The sequence below is a fragment of the Camellia sinensis genome, chromosome 9 (genome assembly GCF_055761805.1).
Source record: "Camellia sinensis isolate YWXY chromosome 9, ASM5576180v1, whole genome shotgun sequence".
Lineage (NCBI taxonomy): Eukaryota > Viridiplantae > Streptophyta > Magnoliopsida > Ericales > Theaceae > Camellia > Camellia sinensis.
The window spans coordinates 98,559,167-98,573,241 of record NC_138969.1 but is presented as its reverse complement, the minus strand read 5'-3'; the positions used below and the strand labels follow the sequence as shown (position 1 = coordinate 98,573,241).

At 37.6% G+C, this 14,075-nt stretch overlaps 1 long non-coding RNA gene across 1 annotated transcript; it reads left to right on the top strand.

The window, feature by feature from the left end:
• The first annotated feature begins 10,956 nt into the window (after positions 1-10,956).
• Positions 10,957-13,161, top strand: LOC145798701 (uncharacterized). Its single transcript, XR_014340126.1, has 3 exons — positions 10,957-11,106; positions 12,045-12,097; positions 12,863-13,161. It is a non-coding gene; the product is annotated as an uncharacterized LOC145798701 (long non-coding RNA).
• The last annotated feature ends 914 nt before the right edge of the window (positions 13,162-14,075 follow it).

The following is a 14,075-nucleotide window of genomic DNA, read 5'->3' as shown; positions in this document are numbered from 1 at the left end:
TCTCTCTATATCTCTACATTTTGGCCCTAAAGAGTGTGTTATTCTTAACCCTTTGCACCACACCTCATAGCCTAACACCTCCACCATTGTTACTGAGTTCTTGGAGGGTCTTGAGAGGTCTCAAAGGTTGAGTTTTTGGTCCAGAAGCTTGCTAGTTTTGCTGAGCTTCAAGGGTAATCACTTTTCCCTCTTTTAAGCATTATTTTGATCCTTCTCTTAGCCTCATCTGCATGCTTATTTGAGCTTTGTTGTCAACTGAAAAAGGTTCATATTTAAGTGATTTTCATGTTTGTTTAAGGCTCTTTTGGTGTTGAGGGTCATCTACCCTCTTGCATGCTCTATTTTGCCTTGTTTTGGGCCATGCCATGCGACCTTTGTATTAAGCTTTTCTTGGCCCTTTAGCCACTGACATCCAGCAGATTTTCAGTGGTTGGCATGTGGTTTTGAGGGCCAAAATCAGAGAGGGGTGACCCTCTCTCTTTTGGCTTTGTTCGCTTGCATTTTTGGCTTTCCAAGGGAGCATATATTTCCACACTTCCTAGCCTTGGTTTAGGTCATTTTTAGTGATTTTTAGGACCTTCCTAGACTTTTTCTATGGCTGGTTTGGTCACCTTTTGTTTGGCTCTTGCACGTGTAGAACAATCCCTTGCATAGCCTATCAAAGTAGCATGTCATTCTTGCATGTGTTGGTCATATTTCAGTGGGTTTTTGGCCTTCCTTTGGCATGCCATGATTCTGTTTTTGGCTGGTTTCGTAGCCTCTCATGTGCTTCATATGGTTGTAGTGTAAATCATGGTTCACTAGCTTGTAATGCATGATGTTTTGGCCCTCTATTCTAGCATATTTTGGCCGTGATCCAAACTGATTTTGTTCATATTTTGGGCTGCCTTAACTCTTTTTTGACGTCCCTTGGTCAAATGAGGCTTGCCATGCATGATTGTAGTGTAATAGCCTTGCTTAGCCTTGAGTTTTGGATCCTCTTACATGCCTAACTTGAGGTGTTTTCATGTTTTGGCATCATTGCACATGATTTTTCAGAGCATATAGGGCTGCCATATTCTCATGTTTTTTACTCTTTCAATGTATTTGAAAGTTGCATCATTATACCCTATTTATGAGCCTTTGCATTGAACTTCATTCTTGTGCCTTTCAAGCCACCATCTTGGCTCATTTTGCCACTGTTTTGGGACTGCTTAAGGTTTGTTTGGAGTTAGTTTTATCATTTGAGCATCGCTTTTCATACCTATAGTGTAATATGCTTCACTAGTTTCGGTACTTGAGTCTTTCAACATGTGTTGTGTGAGTTGTTTGCATGATTCGGAACCATTTTGCATGTCATTTCAGAGCTGGAACATGTGTCATTGTATGTCATATTTCATCCTTTCAATGCTCTTGGAGAGTTACATTTTATGTCTTAGACACGGGGCCATTGCATTGCGCATATTTGCATGAGTTTCGGAACCTTGTTTTCATCATCTTTGGCCACTAATTTGGGTGTGGCTGAGGCCCATTCATTTTGATTTAAGTCCATTTTGCATTGGGTATGCCATTGTAGTTCATTGCATTGCGCATGCCATGTAGTTCGTCGCATCGAGTATGCTATTTGACATTTGCATTGTGTATGTTAGTCGCAATGTGTTATATTATTATATGCTTATGTTGTCTTGCATTGAGTATGTGCGCATTAGCATTGAGCATTGTGCATTGTGCATGCCATTAGCCTTGTTAGGTTGTCCATGTTGCATTTCATATTGGCATTGTATATGCTATCATGTCCCTCGCATATTTGCATGTTTAGTTGCATTGCATTAGGATCGCATGCTAGAGTCGCATTGTGCATGCCATTGTTTGTTGCATTTGTGTTTGGAATAGGAGTTAGTCCGAACACGGGAAACGAGGGACGTCTCGTACTCAAAGTGACGAAACGTGCCTCGATTCCCGATCGCCGACACTCTTGACTACCCATGACGGAGTTGTTGGCTTTAGGTGCTTACATGTGCATTCATTTCACATTGAGTCGTGCAATTCGACTCCTCGGCCATCATGCATCGAGATGCGTGATTGGTGGCCCGAGGGTCGAGACCTACACTCCCTTAAGTCTACGCAATGACGGGAAGGGTGATCGTGCACATATATGTGGCGGATACTTTGCCGTGCCTCTCTTTCTCTTTGTTATAGAAAACCAGAATCCAAGAGAGGAAACTGGTTGGCCGACTAGGTTTACTGGCTGGCCAACGACCTTTTTGGTTTCAACCACCAAAGGTGGTCGGTGGATGGTCTCTCATGCCCATAAGCTGGTCGGCAGCCTTCCTCCAGATTCCCGGGGTGGAGTTTTATCTCCTTGGAGCTTTGTACAAGTTTCTGAGATCAATTGCAAACAAAGGCAAGTCGGGGCGTCGCGAGGGATTTTCGAACAAGGCGACTCGAGCATGCATGCATCCATTGCCACCCAAAAAAGAGCCGAGGCAGCCCACTTTCATTTAGTTTACTTGCTTAGTTAGTCTGCTTACTTAATTAGATATTGTGTAATAATTAGCTGTAGCTTATTATTCGTTTCATTGTGTAATAACTAGTTTAATTAGATTAGCTAGTTAGTTTTGTATTATTTATTCGGACCCTCCGTCGAGAGGGCCAACTGTTGTAATAAGTGTGCGTGTGTATGATGCATGTCTTCCAACCCTACGTCTTTCTCTCTTTTACTTACTTGCTTTCGATAGTTAGTTTTAGGGCATGTTTCAATTAGCATCTTTATGTTTCGCATGTTTGTATTCATTCATTTGTCTTGCATGCACCGGGCTCGGCACATCATACTAACTGCATTGTATTTCAATTCCAAGTTGAATACATGTTATCTGTAGCATCTCATATGCCATCTTAGAATAGCCGAGCCTATCTTAGTTGCGTTTTGCATGTGCTGCATTAGTTGTGTTTTGCATGTGTTGCATTAGCCTAACTAGTTTCTGTTTTGGCTTGGAGTACTCGGTCAGTGTTTTTGCTTTAGCATTCTTGCATGTGTGTGAGTGACTGCCATGATAGCATGCTTGCCATGAGGCTAACTGCTTATGTGATATACCTGCTTGAATGCTCGTGGGTGAAGGTTGGATTACTTGAATTGGGACAATTCATTGAAATCTGCATTTTAGCCTACTTGCGAGTAGCAAACTTCAAACCATTTTTCAAACAAACAAATATGCAATGCTTTTGTTCCAAATTAGGCAATCTAGTCTATACTTGTTTTGTTGTGCGCATCACATAGTAATTCTAGGTTAAATAACCAGAATAAGAACGCATGTGTTTTCAAAAACTCAATATCATGTTTAGTAGTGGCCGATCTTTGATCGGGCAAGCAGGGGTGCTCATTGCATGACCTTCCCCAGTCGTACCCAAGTTCCCGAGCCAAGGCAATTTTGGTGATGACGGACACGTGGCCTTAGTGTAATAACCCCAATCTCTGATTAACGTTAATTCGCACTTAATTATGTCTAACAGTAATTTAGGGAGGATTTGGGATTAATCTGCATGTGTATTGCATTATTTATTTTATCTGTTTGCGATAAAATGATCTGTTCATGTCCTTGATTTTAAATTGCGAATTGAAAGTCTTATCGGCGTCCGAATCAGAAATTGACTTAATTTATGTGCTAGTTAGAATTTATAGAATTTTATGGTAGGTTTAATTAAAATTCGGTTTGGAACGATTGAATTAGAATAAATTGTGTTAAATTACATGAGAAGGCTTATTTACCAAAATGCCATTAGGTGGACTTTGCTAAACCAATTGGTTACTCTCCATGTTATGTGTTGGCATCAAATTCCTCCATTTTCCTAAGCCTAACCGACTAAAGAGAGGGAGAGTGAGAGAAACTTGATTTCATCAAGAATTTGCCTTGAAACTTAGGAGAATTGAAGAGGCTTGGCAAATTTAAGCTGCTAGACTTGGAATTCAAGGTTTAAGGTAGGAGATTTCCCTTTCAATTATGAGTTTAAGGTTAATTCTTGCACGGTTCATAGAAGATTAGTGATTTAAGTCATAAATTGGTTGAAAATGTTGAATTGAGGCTTAAATCATGAATGCATGTAAATGTTCTTGGTTTTTGAGGTTGTTTTCATAAAACTACTACATGCAAGTTCACATTTTGGTTGCAGTCCATGAATTCATCATGAATTTGAGCTCAATCTTACATTTGGCCAAGTTTTAAAGCATTGGATTTAAATGAACACTTGCATATTAAACTCTTGTCATGTTCTTGAAGTTTTATTTGAAATTATATTTAATTGACTCATCCTTGGGCTTTGATTTTACAAAATTGATCTTTGAAACACCTTATACTATGAGTTTACAAGTGTTTTCCAGAAAATGGGCCCAAGAGGTCGAGTTTTGAGGTGTTGAATGCTTGGTTTGAGCTTGGGAGGCAAATCTAGAAATTTCAGAATTTGGCTTCCTCGCTCGAACGAAGGATTCCACGCTCGAGCGACCATCGTTTGTTCAGAGCTCCGCTCAAGCGAGGGAATGGTGGCTCGAGCGTAAATTGCAAGCTCTCAGGTTTTTGGTGCATGCAGATGCACACTCGAGCGACGAAACCTACGCTCGAACGAAGGGCTGTGTCTCACGCTCGAGCGAGCATCGCGCGAGTATTAAGCGTAAAATTCCAGCAACCAGTACTTTTGCATTTTTACAGTCCGCTCGAGGGAAGGAATCTACGCTCGAGCGACCCCTCTGTTTTGACAAGCTCGCTCAAGCGAAGAAAGTCACGCTCGAGCGAGGCCCCTGTTTTTAGCAAATTTTGAAAAATATTTTCCAAGACATCTTTGCATCCTCATTTCATCCTAGGCATTCCTAGGCCATGTGTCACACCCCGAACTTGCCCCTAACAGTTCAGGCATGACCCGTTCACAAACAGACATATAACCTGGTATATATAGTATATAGGGCCTTGACGGAAGCACAAAACATACAAGAATACAAAACCAAACAAAATCCATTGAGCTATTTCTAACATGCCAGGATCTCATACATTACATGCACCATAAGAGGTTGACAGAATCCAAAAATATTCCTTGGCAGTACATATATACAAACACATATACAGACCCAGCCCTGTAGTCGGGCATATAACAAAAACTATTGGAGTTATACACATTCAACCTTGGAAGGGTAGCCAAGAAATAAGCTAATTATCTTAGTAGACTTCACAAAATGGGTGGCCTCGTGAGTGCTTGGATACACGAAGGTTGTCAAAAGGAACCGGGCATCATAGGTTAGGATTGACCACCTGGTTGGTTGCCTACAGAACAGACATAACAGAGAGTGAGCCGGGCTCAGTGAATAGTAGTACATAATGAAGCAATGCTCAACTTGAAACATGACATATATCAATACATGGGGAAATGCAGAGATTACAAAGTTAGCCTGATTCTGTATTCATCTTATAACGGCCTTAGGCCCAATCTTGAACATAAAAGCTTGATATATCACATTCTTAATTCATAACGGCTTGAAGCCCTTAAACATGGTGGCATAATGCCCTTGAACATAGTGGCACAAGGCCCTTAAACATGGTGGCATAAAGCCCTTGTAACATATGGCACTAAGGCCCTTGAAACGTGTGGCACAAGGCCCTTGTAACTTGTTGGCATTGAAGCCCTTGAAAGTGGCATAAAGCCCTTGAAACCATGCTTATACGAACTCAAGAGGTGTCTCACACGGATTCTAGAGGTGGCTCACGTCGTAGCACTTAGTTCCGTGTAGCACTTTGTTTCATGTCGTAACAACTTACATTGAATGGCCTTAGGTCCAGAGTCGTATAGAAAGAAGGTATTTTACCTTTCCCATTTCTTTCTTTACATACTTGGAACATACTTGAACATTAACATACAAACATACATACTTGAATTAATGAACATAGTTGCATACTTGAAACATTAACATAATTGCGTGAACGAAATGCTAATGGAATTCATCAGCCATATGTAAAGCGGATAATGATATTACTACTCACAGTGTTGTGATGATGTGCTTGTTCCTCCCGGAGTGTGCCCTGCACACATTCAACCTTTAGAGTTTAGTTTCCTTTTCATATCTGATTACTTTCTGTTTCGTTTTACTTCGAAGGAATTTATACATATTAAAAAGGCATCAAATACATATTCTGACAACATTAGAGGGTTCTACATGCAAAACGGAGCGATCCACGTTTTTCAGCATGGGCCGCACGTGTGGCTGTGAGCCCCGCACGTGCGGCAAGCTCTCCCGCACGTGCGGCAAAAATGTCCCGCACGTGCCTTTTTAACAGTGTCCAGCCCCTGTTTTTCACCATTTCCCGCACGTGCGGCCATGACTCCCGCACGTGCGGCAGCACCTCCCGCACGTGCGGCCGCACCTCCCGCACGTGCGGCCATGACCCCCGCACGTGCGACGATTCTGCCCAAAAATGCCCAAAAATTCTTACAAAATCCCTCCTTTTGGCACATATTTACTAGGCTCAAATTAACATTCTTACTTGATAATACATGGTCCAAAATCATGTCAAGATGATGGCAATTACATCAATCTAATTTAGTTCATCATTCTTAGGCTCACAACAGACACGTATCCATGAGAATTCTAACTTACACATCCATAAACATATATCCACATACTTGCATTCGAATTAAGAGCTCAAATACAACTTCTCCATGGTTAATTTAAAGTGAATCAAACAACCAAGTAAGAGTATTTTTTTCCCATTAACTTCTACACATACACAAGGTCAATTACTATCTTCAAACACCATAACCAAGGGAAAATCTTACTCAAAGCTAAGAGGAAGGTTGTAGAAAATGATTAGATTTACCTTAAGCTTGAGCTCCTTAGATTCTCTACCTTCTCCTTGTTGAATTCCTCTCAAACCTCCACTCTCTCTCTCATCCTTTCTCTTTTAGGAAATAGCTTGAAGAAACTCTTCTAAGTCCAACATATATGAACATGAATATATACTTATATATAAGCATATCATAGGTGAATAAGACAAAAATCATTCAGTTTAATCATCCTAAATTGAAATTTCATAAACAGGCTTAATATTACCTAAAAATTATGCTGATCATGTATATATACTCAATTTCAGTTAATTAAGATCCTAAGGCTTCCAATTTCTGCTTTTAACTTAAAGATGTAACAGATATTTTTCTTGTTGAACAGATAGACATTCTTAATCACATGGTCCACTTACTTATTTAAATTTCCCATAGGATTTCATAGTAAGCATTCAAATCATCAAAATAGGATCCGAAAATATAACAAAGAACATGTATGGGGGTCGAGTTATTACACCATGTTTAAGACTCTATAGTAAGGATTTAAGGTTAGAAACACACTAAGAACCAACGCCATAAGTTTTGTGCAATTAGAACGTATGTTTCAAGTGTGTGCCCATTGTGTGTTATGTAGGTCACGTGCCGCGTGTCGTGTGATCAATCTGCTCCGTCTGTCTGTTTCAAGGCCAACTGTGAGTAATAATTTAGTAAAAATATGTTCAACTGTATCTATTTTCTGTGTGATAAAACAAGATCTGTTTTCTGAAATGATATGTTCTGTACAATGAATGATTGTTCAATTTCGGATATGTATTCGTGACATCCTTAGCATCATGTAATCTTTGTCAGCTGTTACCCGGTATCGGAGTTTTCTTTATAGAACTTATATCTGTCTGCACTCTGTTACCCGTACCGGAGGCCCTGTCACGGGGGCTCAGCTTATGTTCTGTTCTGTTGCCCGGATCTGGAGGTTCCTTTATGGAACTGGTTATTTGTAACCCCACGTGTATACGTTCTATTCTATTTTGTTCTGTTAGTGCTAATGGATGTATCACGTAAACGTAATCATGACTTATGATTTATGTCTGTATATGATCTGGGTAAACTATGATTTTGATATGAAACCGAATTATGATTTCTGAATCTGTACGAACTCATTCATTGAAACCCTTTACTCTATTATTATTCACTGGGTTTTCGCTCATAGTTTATATTATGTATGTAGGTGAGCCGGCACATGGCCAGGGCCAGAGTTGACGGCCTTTTATACTGTTTTTGTCAGCCAACCGTTGTGCCTCCCAAGGAGGTTCCGATCGAAGTTTAACGCCATGGTTGTTTTTGTTTCCATGCTAGTGTTTGCATATGCTTTGTAAAGTCAGATCTTAGGAAGTAAAATTTGTACATACTTTGTAAATATTATGTAGCTGGACTGGCATGTTTGCATATATATATAAATAAGTTTGAAATGTTTTGTCCCATGTATGTTATCACAGCTCATTGGATCTTATCTATTTTGCATTTATTGCTTTCGCAGCCCCTTATTATTTACTAATCTGTTCAGAGGCCTTTGGTAATCCATGGGTTACTAGCCGGTTACGGTGTTAAACTTACAGGGGCGGGTTTGGGTCGTGACACTTAGGCACAAGTCAGGGTTTCCTAAATTTCCCAAAATAAAATATTTAGGTGGCGACTCTGTATCTGGAAAAGCAGTCCATGTTTGGCACTTTTTTACAAAAATCAGTTTTCAAAAACGATTTGTCGGATTTGGACTCTTTGGTGATTTATCAATCTCGCATTGCACTTTGCAAGATCAGATTAAGAACCGTGAAATTTGAGTCCGAGCTGTAGTATGCCCAAATGAACAAAATGGGATTTTTCCCGGGACGTTCGGGGATGTCTATATCCCCTCACAAATACTGTTAAGTAGCCAAAAAATACCATTCTAACTAGAATTTCGAAATTTCAACCGGAAAATTGAGAACACACTTTCTGAGCTTGAGGGTGATCAAAAGGAAGCTTGGAAATAAAATATTTCCTTAGAAGGTAAATTTTGCACACTCTCCGTTTTCTTTTACTTTCTTGTTTTTCCTTTCTTGTATTGCTTTTCTTGCTTTAATTTCGTGTTATAAAAATGTTGTAAGCTAATTGGAAGTGGTTACTTGAGCCACTTGCATATTTTCCGCTGTTTTTCTGGTATTTGAACAAAACAGAGTTTTCAGCCTGGCCTTATTAGTCGGTTAGCCACCTTTTTGGCTGGCTAACCAAAAAGGCCAGCTCATCTTTTGGCTGGCTAGCTAGTTTTCTCTTGGACAGAACCCAGCTGTCTCCCGGTGTCGAACAGAACACTCTCCGAGACCCCCTGAAGCTTCTATTTTTCTATTTTTTTGTTAATGAGAAAGTAATTTGTGAGGATATTTTATTGTAATATTTTTATTTCTCTCCTCCTTTATTTGGATTTGTAATATTCAAAGTTGTAATAATTCCCTACCCCACTTCTTTCTTTTACATGCTTTTTATATTCTATAAATATGCATATTATTTTGCTTGTCATCATATCCATGCATTATATCCATGCTTTATGCCTTAAGATCCAGCTGAAATTGCATCAACGGGTTCAATTAATTATTATATGATTTTGTTCGTTACCTCACGTTTTCAGATGATTCACATGTCACATGTTAGAAGTTGGATCTGTAGTTGCATTTCATGAGTGAATTGCATTAGGATCTTGTATATAAGATCATACATGTTTACTAATTTTGTTTTGTGCCTATTTGCGGGACACTAGTAAATATGTAAGTTTTTGTACTTTAATATCCAACTTGTGTATGTTTTTCTACTATGTCTACCATTTTACCATGTGGCTAGTTGCTTATTTGATATAACTCTATGGATGCCAGTGGGTGAATGTTGTGTTATTTAATTTAGAATAAAATTGATTTGCATGATTGCACTATTCAAAATATTTTTAAAATAATGAAATTAAATTGTTCCGAAATAGACGACACAGTCAATATTTGTTTGCTTCACATATTAAATTTTAGGATTTAATAAATAATTAGAATATGAATATGTAAAGCTAATAAAATTCATATCATGATTTAGTAAATACCGATTTTTTGATCGAGCGAACGGGGGTGCTCAATTAATGAACTTCCCTTTTCATACCTAAAGTTCCGAGCCAAGCATCCTTGGTTACAACGAACAATGACCATAGTATGAGTCACGTGTTTCCAAATTCTCCCAAAATAAATATTAAGTTATGACTCTGAGTTCTGATGACGCAATCTATTTCTGGCAAATGTTTTTGCAATAAAATAGATTTTCTAAAAGTTGCCAAATCTGGACTCTTATCTACGTTTTACATTGCAATTGTGAGACTAGATCCAAGAGACCGAGAGTCCGAACTATTTAACATGCGCGGGTACCCCTCCCCCCCCCTCCTCCCGCGTGGTGTTACAAACCACTACCTCAAAATAGGAAGAGAAGAGGAATAAAACCCAAAGATTTGACGGAGACCAAAGCTTGAACTTTTCAGATTGAAACGATCACTACGTCGAGCTCTACCTTTTTTCTCAAAGCACCAAGGCGGAAAAACTAACGAATTAGGGTATATAGGAGGAGTTTGGGTGAGATTTACAGAGAGAGAGCAAGAAATTTCGCTCAGAAAGGAAAAATAGAGGAAGTGAAAAGCAAAAAAGTGAAAAGAATATATTTTCCAGTAGCTTTATACTAACAGACCACTCGAGCGATCAAAACAATGCTCGAGCGTTAGACACATAACACCACTCGAGCGACCAAACCATGGCTCGAGCAAAGAAACCAAACTCCCAAATTGTGAGAACCCGAATATAAAAATTAAGTAAATAATTAAATAATAATTTTACAAATCTCAAATATTTTATTTTGAATCTTTAAGTGCAAATTAAATATTATTGGAGGATCTTTTAATTAATTTTAAAACCTAAAATAAATTTATGGTGAAAGTCTTCAATTTAAAGGCAAGATTTATTATTTAAAAATAAATAAATAAATAAAATAAAATTAAGTGTCAAATTAGTAAGCATATTTTGATCTAATAGTAGTTGTATTTTATTTAAATTAATGGAGAGATAAAATAAAATAAAATAAAACAAAGGACATTTTTGTCTAGAGTCATTTATGTTATGTATAACAAAGAAAAGAAAAGAAAAACCCTAGGTTCCTAATACATTCTATAGCAGCAGCCACACAGCCACGGGGAGGAAGAAGTTTGAGAGAAAAGAAGAAGAAAAAAAGGGGATTGCAAACAAGGAGTAATTTTTGGGTGTGGTAGGTATCTTTCTTCTTTCTTTTTTTTTTTCTTTGTTTTTGTTCTTTATTCTTACTCTATTATTATTTAGATCATTGATGGAGAAGTTGTAGGTTTATGTATTTTGTATATATATATATATATACTGTTAATAAATTTGAGGAGTTAAATTCATGTATAAAGAATGGTGTAATTCTTAGTCCAAAAATTCTGCACAGAATCACAAACTTTAAAAATCAAGAAACCATATCAAACGGATGAATTTTAATCTGAAATTTTTACAGTAGATCAATTACACATTGAATTGCATATTTGAATTTTTTCATAATTTTTGGGAGTCGAAATCCATATAAATTGAGGTATTCAAATCTGTCCAGGAAACCAGTCCGAAACAGTAAATTCGGGATTGTTGTTCTCTTTGGGTATAAATCCAAAAATTATCTAATTAGTGTCATTAGAACCGGTTATGAGTCTAGTTTCGTACGTTTTTGGCCTTGCATTGATTGCTCTTGTATATTAAGAGAACCGTTAATTTCTTTAAAGTGCTGCAGAAAACAACCTGTTTGGATATAATAAATTGCAGAAAATTATTTTGATAAGCAAATCAAGTGAAACTAATTGGGTTTGAAACTTAAGATATATTAGATTATATCTGGAGGTTATTGGAATTTTTCGAATAGCGTGGAGTGGGTTTTGTAATTTTCAAAGTTAGCGAATAGATTGGAAAAACTTGTTTAAAACACTGTTTCATCTTAAAGTTATTTTTAGTTAAGTTTCGATCGGAATCTATGTCTTGGGTGATTTTAGACCTTGAAGAATATGAACTTAGGTAATATTTAAGAGTAACGGCGAGTTGGGTTGAGCCGTGTTAGTGCGTTTTAGTTTGAGGTTACTTAGTTCCTATTTTTTTTAGTATTTTTAAATTAGTTGTGACGCGTAGTTTTTATACTTGGTTCAGGCCACTAGTTGGACTTTTACACTCTATTCGAGGATTATATTATTGCGTTTCAGGTGAGTAGTTTCATGCTACATATTTTTATAAATGTTCCCCTACCCTGAACTGTTGGAAAAATTAAATTGTTGTTTCAAGATTAAACTGTTTTGATAAATTATTATATTATCAATTGAATCAAATTATTTCTGAAACATGTGTGAACTTGGCATACTGTAAACTATTTGTTTTGGTCTCATGTTTATAATGATGAACTACCATGTTTTGCGAAACTGATGTGTATTGATTATTGGGACCATGTGTGTATTTAGTCCAGGGAAATTATTCCACTGTGTGTGGTGACTCTGGCCACTAGGGAATAGATCCGGGTTGGGCCGTGATGACTCTAGTGCTCAACGATTGTAAGGAACAGACCTTTAAAAACAACTAGGTGACCTTCAATCGGATCGTCTTTGAGAAAAGGCCCAGGTGCCACCCTGAGGATGACTCTTAGTTCGGTATTGGATCCAACGGGGCTTATAGCCTGAGAAATGTGTGGCAGATTATTTATTTTTATTGGTACCCAGAAAAGTATTGGTGTTCATGTTATAATCTGTTTTAAGTGGAAAATGTCGTTTATCATGTTCTTGCGAGACATGAGTATTTTAAGTGTTGAATTGTGGAACCTTCTTTTTGAAACAGATTGTATTTACCAAACTGTATGCCAATCTAGTTTCTGTGATATATATCTTATTTTGGAATTGAACCCTGTTTTCAAAACTGTATTTACTATCCATGTTACTACTCACTGAGCTATCAGCTGACTTAGTTTTTATCACTTCCAGGTGTTAGAAGGACTTAGAGTGGACTCATGGCGTAGCGGGGACTCAATTGCATGGACCTCTAGGGCATTCCTTTAGATTAGAGTGTTATGTCAAGTTTGTGCATATTTATATTTATTCTTATCGAAGTTCATTTAGGATTATTTTTGATATGTGGGTTGTTTATATCCCATAAGTTTGGATGGTTTTTGATTACGGTTGATTTTGCCGTTTATAATTGTGGCATGTCTGGATTGAGTTTTGGTTATTTATTATTGGACTATTGTTCAGTTGTTCAATGTGATTGGATTCGTGTTTAGGCTTACGTGTGCCTTGGGCTAAGTCCCTGTGGGCCACGGCCGGTCATGCCCGGATTTGGGGTGTGACACAAATGTTCAGACCGATAAAAAGACCGCTCGAACAAAGAACACCCTACTCCCAAAAGTTTAGACTGCAAACACATATTTTGGGAAAAAGGAAAGAAAACTGAAGCGAAGTAAAGAATAAACAGACAGAATTTTCTTTGAAATATTAACTCCCAACTTGTTTAAAACATAAACCAACAATCCAAATAACAATTCCCAATCAACTACAAGACCAGAAGAAGCATAGACAACAACCATAGGTGACAAATTCTAAATCAAAGAGTATAAAAGGACTTGGTCTTAACCAGGACCATTATATTCCCCAAAGGAACGGTTTTCCAGGGATACTCTCCCTATTTGAGACCTTCACTGCCACCCTTATACCTTTACCAAATCCATATAAAAGCCAAAATACAACTCATGTCATCTTAGGGTTTCACGACATTTCTTGTACAAGATTTTCCAACCAGGGCCACGCCCCGAATCAACATCCTAACATTTCCATATTCTTTACCATTTCATAACTTTGCCATTTCACTATCGTTAACTTGAACCACTAGACTATATACCATAGTACAACCTAACAATAAATAATGCACGTTGTTTAACAACTAACCGTCTTTCTTGTATGTATTCATAATAGGTACATTAAGAGAAAATATGAGAAAAACAAGCTTCTTAACACATAATTGAAGATTTTGAAATTTCCAACAATCTGCCTGCACAAATAAACACATAAAAGAAATATTAAATGACGTCAAAAAATTCTAAAATTCAAATATGTTGTAGATAAATAAGTTAGGCACATTTCTATTAAGGGCTCGAAGCATTTGATCAATGTAAAGGGATGAATTAATTCAATAACAGTAACT